We start from the raw sequence: 9,602 nt of genomic DNA, 5'->3' as shown, positions 1-9,602 counted from the left end.
TTTTTGATGTTGTAATGATCATGCTAATCCAATTTCAAAGGCTATTATCAAAATTTCAAGTTTTGTATATGTTTATATGATTCTTGAAATTGTTGATATGGATGTTCATAAACTTATGAGTTTTAGTAGATCATAGGAATTATTTCCAAATAGTTTGTTAGTTTAATTCTTGATCTTGATGTGTTTAATGGAATCCATAATTCGTCCTCAAGTTATGGATTACCATAATTCACTCATTTTAAAGTCCATTAATGAACACATAGGTTACATAAAATGAAGAGTCTTCATTTTAATAAACTAATAACTTATAAGTTATGAAGTTGAAAAGTTTTGAATAGTCACAAAACATGCCCTCAAGTTTTGGAACATGTAAAGTCACTTTAGAAAAATTTAGTTCCAACCCCTAGAATTTTAAAAGTTAAAATTCAACCCTTATACTTTATAGTATTATAAGTTAATAATATATATGTATAAGATTAAGTCGTTTTATCATTAGTAGGCCTCATTCACTAAGCCGATCTATAAGGGGGGTATAAGGTTGTTGCCTATAAAATGGCAGCTTAATGGGTGTCCACTCTCACCCACCGCTTCCTTGACTGGTGGAGGGTCGTTAGCCGAACGGGTAGGACAGTGAATTTAATTCTCATTAAAAGTATAATGATTATCATAAAGTAACTAAATGTTTTTCAAATTCCTAATCTTAGTTACTTTAGGAAAATGTGAATTTGGTGCTAACCCATGAAATTACACTATGCACCTTGCTTAAGTCGTTAGTGGAGCATGTGTGGTTAACCGGCACACTAACTTGGATTTAACAAGGTTGGAAAAGGGTGGCTTAAGGTTTATCATAGATCAATGGAGCGCGTGTGGTTAACCGGCACATTGATTAGGTGATAAACATTAAGAGTACCAAGTAATTTGCATGGTTATTCACACCTTGTTTTGTGATCCTCAGCATCCCAGTCACAAAACTTGAAGGGCACATTCGAGATTGAAACATGCCATTGAAAAGTTCAATGAATCTTAAAAGAATCTAGGAGTTTCAAAAACCAATTAAAACCTATTAATTCATTTTATTTTTCATGGTGGAAATTGATGAATCGTCATTCACCTACGTTCATATATTTTATAGCTTGGATTACAACATCCCTCTTCTAAGTTATAAAATTATGTGTTGGGTCCTAGCCTTGATATTACATTTGGGTGTATTATTAAGGACTATCTTTATATCTAATCTAAACTTGTCTTTCTTCTTTTTCAGATGTCTTCCAACAATGCTGCTTCTGGCTCAAACCTTACCGACTCCTTCTTTCTCATGAACCTTTGTGGGAGAGTCATCTTTGATGGGTATAATTTCAATGATTGGATTAGGAAAATAAGGATGGTCACTCACTATGAAGACACGGAATATGTCCTCTACAAGGAGCTGAAGGATCTTGATGAGTCTACAGCTACCCCCGAGGAGATCGCTGACTTTAGGGCACATGAGAGAGATAGTACCAAAGTGGCATGTATCATGTTGGCCACTATGTTAGTTGAGCTCCAAAAGTCCTATGAGGACTTTTATCCTTTTGAGATGCACCAGGATCTGATGGAAAGATACCATCAGAGTGCTCGTCAAGAGCGATATGAAATAATCTCCTCCATGATAACAACCCGAATGAAAGACGGTGAACCCATCATGTGCCACATGCTGAAAATGAAAAGGTTTGTGGACCGTCTGATGAAGTTGAATGTGAACGTCCCCGAGGACTTGAAAATTGACATCATATTGCACTCCTTACCTTCTTGTTATGATCAATTTCGAATGACTTACCACATGAACAAGGAGGAAGTTACACTCAGCAAGCTTCAAAAACTTTTGAAGACCGTTGAAACTAGTCTTAAAGGTAAGTCGGTTGTTACCACTCCTACTCCTACTACCGCCCCTGTTCTGGCTATCGGTCAAGGTAAAGGGAAGAAGAGGAAGAGCCCTTAGAAGGGTACCAAGGTAAAGTCTCTTGATGGCTCCTCTTCAAGTAGAACCAAAAGTGGTCCTGTCACTCCTTCTACCAACCCAAAAGAGGCTGAATGCTTCTATTGCCATAAAAAGGCGCACTGGAAGCGAAACTGCCCAAAGTACTTGCAAGATGTTTAGGATGGGAAAGTAAAACCCAACCATGCAGGTATTTACACTATATTTTCTAATAACTCACCCTATTCTAATTCTTGGGTCCTTGATACATGTTATGGTATTCACATATGTTCTGATTTGCAGGGACTAAGAAGAAGTGAGAATGTGGAGCATGGGAAGATAAACTTAATCATAGGGAATAGGAAAGATTCACCTGTCACCAAGATTGAAGTTTATTCTTTGTTGCTAAGTAGTGGGTTAACATTAGATTTGAATATATGTTTTTACTCGTCTGAAATGGCGAGAAATATTATTTCCTTTCATGGTTTGTACAAACAAGGGTTTACCTTTTCGTTTGATAATGAATGTGGTGGTATTAATGCTTTCTTTAATAATGCTCTTTATTTTAAAGCATTACCTTGTGATGGTGTATATGAAATTGTGTCGGCTGTAGATAACCTAGGAAATAATGTGTTGTGTATCGGTTCTTCCACTAACTTGGATAAAGCATCATTATAGCATTGTCGTCTTGGACATGTGAGCAAGAAACACATAGGCCAACTCCAAAAGGATGAAGTCTTCGAGTCATTTGACCTAAAGTCAGATGATAGTTATGAATCTTGTTTAATTGGAAAAATGACAAAGTCACCCTTCACTAGTATTTGTGCTAGGGGTGAAGGTTTGTTGGATCTTGTACACACAGATGTGTGTGGACCCTTCAGAACTGCCACAATGGATGCTAACCACTTCTATGTGACTTTTACTGATGATTATAGTAGATCTGGTTATGTCTACTTAATCAAGCATAAGTCAGAAACCTTTGAATAAATCAAAGAGTTTAAACAAGAAGTGGAGAATCGGCTGGGTAGGAAGATTAAGATGCTTCAATCCAATCAAGGTGGTGAGTATCTTAGTACAGAGTTCCTTGACTATCTTAAGGAATGTGGGATTGTCTCACAATTGACACCTCTCAGAACACCACAACTTAATGGTGTGGCTGAGAGGCGCAATCGAACCTTGTTGGACATAGTTCGTTCCATGATGAGTCGAGCTTCGCAACCAATCTCATTTTGGGGGTATGGCTTATAGATTGCTTCCCATATCCTTAATCTAGTCCCTACCAAAAAGGTTTCCAAAACACCTCACGAGATGTGGACTGGGAAAGCTTCCAATTTGGACCACATCAAGATTTGGGGTTGCGAGTCTTTCGTGAGGCACGAGACTCACGATAATCTCGAACCTCGAAGTGAGCGGTGTATTTTCATCGGCTACCCACAAAAATCCTTTTGTTATCTCTTCAATAGACCCGGTGATAATGTGGTCTTTATGGAAAGGAGAGGTGTCTTTCACGAGAGATAATTCATAAGCCAAGGAAACAGTGGGAGGCAAATTGACCTTGAAGAAATTCAAGAGTCAACTGGTGAAGGAACCTCAAACCCTAACAATCAAACTAAGGAGAAAACTCCTGTTGATCCAACTGACGAGTCTGTTCCTTTGAGGCGTTGCATGAGAGTTAGGAATGCACCTGAGCATTACTATGGTTTCCATATTACTGCAGAAGCTTATACATTTATCAGTGATAGTACACTGGTAAGTTTGAATGAACCTAATAGCTACACTGAATCCATCGCAGGCCCCGAGTCTGCTAAATGGGAAGAGGCAATGGACAGCGAGATACAGTCCATGTATGACAATCAAGTTTGGAAGTTAGTTGACAATCTAGCAGGTCGTAAGACAGTCGGGTGCAAATGGATCTTCAAGAAGAAGACCAACATGGATGGTAATGTACACACTTATAAGGAACGACTGGTTACAAAGGGCTTTTCTCAAACTCCGAGATTTGATTATGATGAGACCTTTTCACCAGTAGTGAAGATTAAGTCTATTAGGGTTATGCTAGCCATTATTACATTTCATGATTATGAAATATGGCAAATGGATGTCAAAAACATTTTCCTTAATGGAACGTTGGCTGAGGATGTTTACATGAGTCATCAAGAGTGTTTTGTCAACGCAGAGTACCCTAATAGAGTGTGTAAGCTTTAGAAATCCATCTATGGATTGAAACAAGCACCTCGCAGATGGAATCTTTGTTTCGATGAGAAATTCAAAGAGTTTGGCTTTTCGAGGAGCGAAGATGAGTCATGTGTATATGTAAAGGCTAGTGGGAGTATAGTTAGCTTTTTGGTATTGTATGTGGATGACATACTAATCATAGGAAATTGTTGGGTTTTGAGCAATCTAACACTTCCTAAGTGTGCATGCAACCCTAATAAACCTTGGATCTATGTTTGTCTAAATACATGCAAAATAATAATTTTCCAAGGTTTATAACCTATCTAACATGGCATGGGGAACATTTCAACATAAAAAGTTAGAAGAGATTACATACCTTTTGATGAGTTTGGTTCTTGAGGAGTTTGAGGGCCAAGCACCAATAGTGTGAATGCCTCAAATCGAATCACAAAACACCACAAACTCTTGGAAAACTTTGAGAGAGTATACACACTTTGTATTTTTCGGCCACACACAAGCACACACACACACACACTAGTTCACTAGCTGCCATTTCATGCACCATAAGCATGCTTATATAGTGTACATGGTTAGGGTGAAACCCTAATAACCCATGACCTTTCCTTTTCCAAGGATCCATGGGTTAAAAGCTCCATGGATCATCCATGGACTTCCATCAAAGCCTAGCCCATTAACAAATGAGTGTTAGCCCACACCATATAAAACCAATAGCCCATAATCTAATTAGTCTTCCTTTTAATCTCTAAATTAATTCATAATTAATTTAAGACTAATACTAATTAAATAACATAACTTCATATTAATATATTATAACTTATAATATATTAATAAACATATGTGTATAACTCTCATAAAATTATCCATAAATAGTTTGGATGAGATGCAACCCAAATAGACCATGCCGGTCGGGTCAAGTATATACCAAATAAGTTATGGAATTAGACACCTTATCCAACAGAAATGACATCCCAACTCTGCAGGAGGTGAAGTCCTGGCTTGGGAAGTGTTTCGCTATGAAGGGCCTTGGAGAAGCTGCCTATATCCTAGGGATAAGGATTTTGAGAGACAGGAGTAAAAGACTAATTGGACTTAGTCAAAGCACCTATGTGGATAAAGTGTTGAAAAGGTTCAACATGCAGAATTCCAAGAAAGGTGACTTACCAATCTAGCATAATGCCAAACTGAGCAAGGCTCAGAGCCCATGTACAGAGGCTGAGATAGCTGAGATGAGTCGATTACCATATGCTTTTGTTGTTGGCTCGATCATGTATGTTATGACTTGTACCCGCCCAGATGTGGCCTTTGCTTTGAGCATAGCCAGCAGATATCAGGGGAATCCTGGCAAGGCTCACTGGACTGCGGTAAAGAACATTCTTAAGTACCTGTGGAGGACTAAGGATTGGATCCTTACCCTCGGTGGGAGTGATGACTTGAGATTAGTGGGGTATAGTGATGCCAGCTTTCAGACTAATAGGGATAATATCCGCTCTCATTCGGGCTGGATCTTTACCTTGGGAGGAGTAATTACTTGGAAGAGTTCCAAACATGAAACAGTAGCTGATTCGACATGTGAATCAGAGTACATAGCAGCGAGTGAAGCTGTGAAGGAGGCGATATGGCTGAGGAACTTCATCGGAGATCTTGGAGTTGTACCATATATAAAGGAGTCTATGAAGATTTTTTGTGACAGAAATAGTGGGGTTGCTTTAGCCAAGGAACCTAGAGATCATGGCAGATCCAGACACATTGACAGAAAATACCTCTTCATAACACACAAGATAAAAGAAGGACTCCTCATGGCAAAGAGGGTATCATGAGAAGAGAATCTTGCAGATCCCCTCACGAAGGGACTGACAAGGGTTAGGCGTTTGCAGCATGCGAGGCGCATTGAGTTGAAGGATGATATTAGCTTTACATATTAGATAGCTATTTCAGAAACTTGTAAAATGTAATCGACATTTGATGATGAATAAAAATTTTTGTTTATTTATGAGTAAGGTGTTGTTATCTTTGGTCAATTATTTACTATTGTTTCAACTTTGCATGTTTTGACTTCCAGAATAATTATTTAATTCAAACTCTCCACAGTCGGTCATACGTCGGAAGTAGGTATGAATTAAGATTGTCATGAAATGGGCTTGTAGATGGATAAATGTGTTTAGACATAACAATGGTTGCTACGACATTCATGAGTGCTCATAAGTTCTAAGTATTGGATTAAACCCACGCTCACTTGTATCACTTCATGGAATTTTTCTCGAGTGATCGAGAGACGGTAATATCATATAAGTCTTCAAACCTAGAGATATGAGTTGTTGCCTATGAGTTGGTTTTGAATTGATTGTACGAAAATTCATCAGTAACTTGATTTTATAAAATGTGTCTTTTTGTATAATTCAACAAATAATAGAACTAGCATGTGAGTCGAAGTTTATCTGTTCCTTCTAGGGTTACAATCGATATCTGGGCGCCTCGATGATTTTGTTTTGACCTATGTACCGGGCCGGGCCAGAACTAAATTGATGTGTTCGATTAAGTTATGTGTCAAACAAATCAAAAATCGGGAAACAAACTGTTGGACAATAAGTACGACATTGTTCCATGTATTTGTCCAACTGATATCTAAAACAGAGGATTATATGATCCCTTATCTAAAATGACGCCTCATAGTTCAACAGAGTTTTAAGAGCTACGATCCGGTCGGTTCCTAAAGTCATGCTTGAAACTATAGTTATTAGACTTATCCAAGTGGGAGACTGTTGGATAAGGTGTCTAAGTCCATAACTATATTTGAGATGTACTTGACCCGAACCGGCATGGTCTATTTGGGTTGCACTTCACCCGAACAATTTATATGAATAATCTTTTGAGAATAGTATAAGTTATGATTTATTAATATATTATAAGTTCTAATATATTAATATGAAATCATATTATTTAATTAGTATTGATCTAAAATTAATTTAGAATTAATTTGGTGATTAAAAGGGTGACTAATTAAATATTGGCTCATGTATTTATATAGTGTGGGCTAATGCTTATTTAGAATGGGCTAGGCTTGCATGGAAAGTCCATGGATAGTCCATGTAGCTTTAATCCATGGATCTTATGGAAATGAAAGGTCATGGGTATTAGGGTTTACATGAATGTAACCCTAATCCACCACACTATATGAAGGGTTCATTGGCACTTGAAATGGCACTAGTATGTGTGTGAGCAAAGGTGGCCGATTTCTACAAATGTTCATACTCTCTATAAAGTTTTCCAAAGTTTGTGGTGATTTGTGAATTTCCATTTGAGGCATCCACATTATTGGTGCTAGGCTCTCAAACTCCAAGAAATCAACCACTACTAAAAGGTATGTAATTCTACTAGTGTTTTATGATTCAAGTACCCCATGCCATGCTTGTTAGGATGCAAACCTTGGAATATTATCTTTTGCATGTATTTTAGAGAAAACATAGATCCAAGGTTTCTAGGGTTGCATGTACACCATAAGAGTGTTAGAATGCTCAAAACCCATCATGTTTTTCAGGAAATTCTGAGGATAATTTGTTGTTCACCAAAGTTGTTCATTTACCAAGTTGGGTTTCGAGATTATAGATCGATGCTTGGTGATTTCTTAATGAGGCTTGCTGATAAATCATCATTGCATGTTGTTCTTTCATCATCTTCATGTGCTCCTTTAGCATTGCATCGGTATCATCATGCCTTTTCTCGAAAACTTCCATGAATCAAGTTAACATGTTTTCGAAGTCAACCTTCTTCTCGGATGGTGGTTGCTCTTTTTGGTAGAAGCATCGGCCTGTCTGCTTATATTTTCCTCTTTTTGCTTCTTGTATTCATCATATGGCAGCCACTCCTTCTTTGGTTTTCTCCAGTCTTCATCATATTTATCCGCACTAGAATAGAAAACTTGAGCTCTGTTATACCCATTATCATCAAAATGGAAATCCTTGGTCAAGTGTAAACCATTACACCTTTCACATCCAATTCTTATAGCATGTATTGTCTTGTCCATTGTTGTCATTCTCCTGTCCATTGTGTCAAGCATGGCCATGACAGCAGCCATGTCTGCAGAATTTCCACCCCCGCTTCCTTTAACTCCATCCATATTTTATGATGGGGTGACTTTCACCCGAATTTTTCTTTGTAAGTGGTCCTTGAGAATCAAGTAGTTGCCTCGTCATGAAAGTCACCCCATCATAAAATATGGATACTTCTTGTAGAATGTTGAGGCCGTTTTGAGGGCAATTTCGTAGTAACCCTTTATAGTGTTCCCATGCTTCATAAAGTGACTCACCCAGGTTTTGCTCAAAGTTGACTATCGCCTTCTTGAGTTTTGATATCTTGGATGGTGGGCATAATTGTTCTAGAAACTGCTCTTTCATTTGTGCCCAAGTAGTGATTGAACCAGGTGGAAGTGCTTTAAGCCAGTCTTTTGCAGCTCCTTTAATAGTAACTGGGAACATCCTTAGTAAGACTGTATCTCTAGGGACATTAGGGACATTGAAGTAGTCTGCAATGTCATTGACATCATCGAAATGCTTGTAAGCATCCTCATGATCCTTTCCAGAAAATGATACATCCCTAAGTGCAGTAAGGATGTGTCCTTTCAGTTCGAATGTTGCAGTGTTGGGAATTGCAGGTTGTACTAAACCGGGACCAGCATCATCTCGTATCCACTTCTTCTATGCTCCCATGGATATATCCGCAATGTCTACCATCTCGGTTCCCGGTTTGTCTTCGGGTTCACTCCTTTCTAACTCGTATTTGGGCTCGCTATCGTATTCGGTATCCTTTGGGTTTGGATCATGTTCAAAGCTTTCTATCTTGCTTTTGTCCTTTGATGATGTACTCGACTCTCCCACTTTCTTTCCCGACTTCTTTCCAAAGACTGATTTAAGGTCTTTAAAAGATAATTTTTTTGGTGTTTCATTCACTCCTGCGTTCTTATTCATCTTCTTGTGAAGGACTGACTCTGGATCTTCAAGTGGTGGCACCAAAGGTGTGTTGGAACCTCTGGTCATGAACTACTGCAAAATAAAAAAAATAAAACGTAAATTTGAACCAAAACAGAAAAACAAAGAAAATTGGAAATTACTGGATTCACGTTGTGAGCCAATAAAGCTCACATCGTGAGTTCAGTACTGGAAGAAAATAAAATAAACTTGTGACAACCCGAAATTTCCATTCTGTACAAACTTTATCAAGTTAATAGAAGTCAGAACAGTTGAAGTAAATTTTCAGACTTTTTGGAATAAGTTTGAGTATTTCAGGATTTACACTTGAAGAGATATCAGGAGAGAGGATGCACTAAGGTTTCGTGCAAACTCTATTATTTCAAAACCTTCATGATATTAGAGTTCAATGCCTGAATAAAATATTTTCTGCCAAAACCCCAGGAGTATATATATATGATTTTGAGCCATAATTATTCATTAGTTACATT

At 37.9% G+C, this 9,602-nt stretch overlaps 1 non-coding gene across 1 annotated transcript; it reads left to right on the top strand.

Annotated features, from left to right (window-relative positions):
- The first annotated feature begins 8,386 nt into the window (after positions 1-8,386).
- On the top strand, positions 8,387-8,493 carry LOC145080748 (small nucleolar RNA R71). The gene has a single exon (XR_013695335.1). It is a non-coding gene; the product is annotated as a small nucleolar RNA R71 (small nucleolar RNA).
- The last annotated feature ends 1,109 nt before the right edge of the window (positions 8,494-9,602 follow it).

This window comes from Lactuca serriola, chromosome 1, assembly GCF_051521515.1.
Source record: "Lactuca serriola cultivar US96UC23 chromosome 1, Lser_US96UC23_V15, whole genome shotgun sequence".
NCBI classification, from domain to species: domain Eukaryota; kingdom Viridiplantae; phylum Streptophyta; class Magnoliopsida; order Asterales; family Asteraceae; genus Lactuca; species Lactuca serriola.
This window is presented reverse-complemented; position numbering and strand designations above follow the sequence as displayed.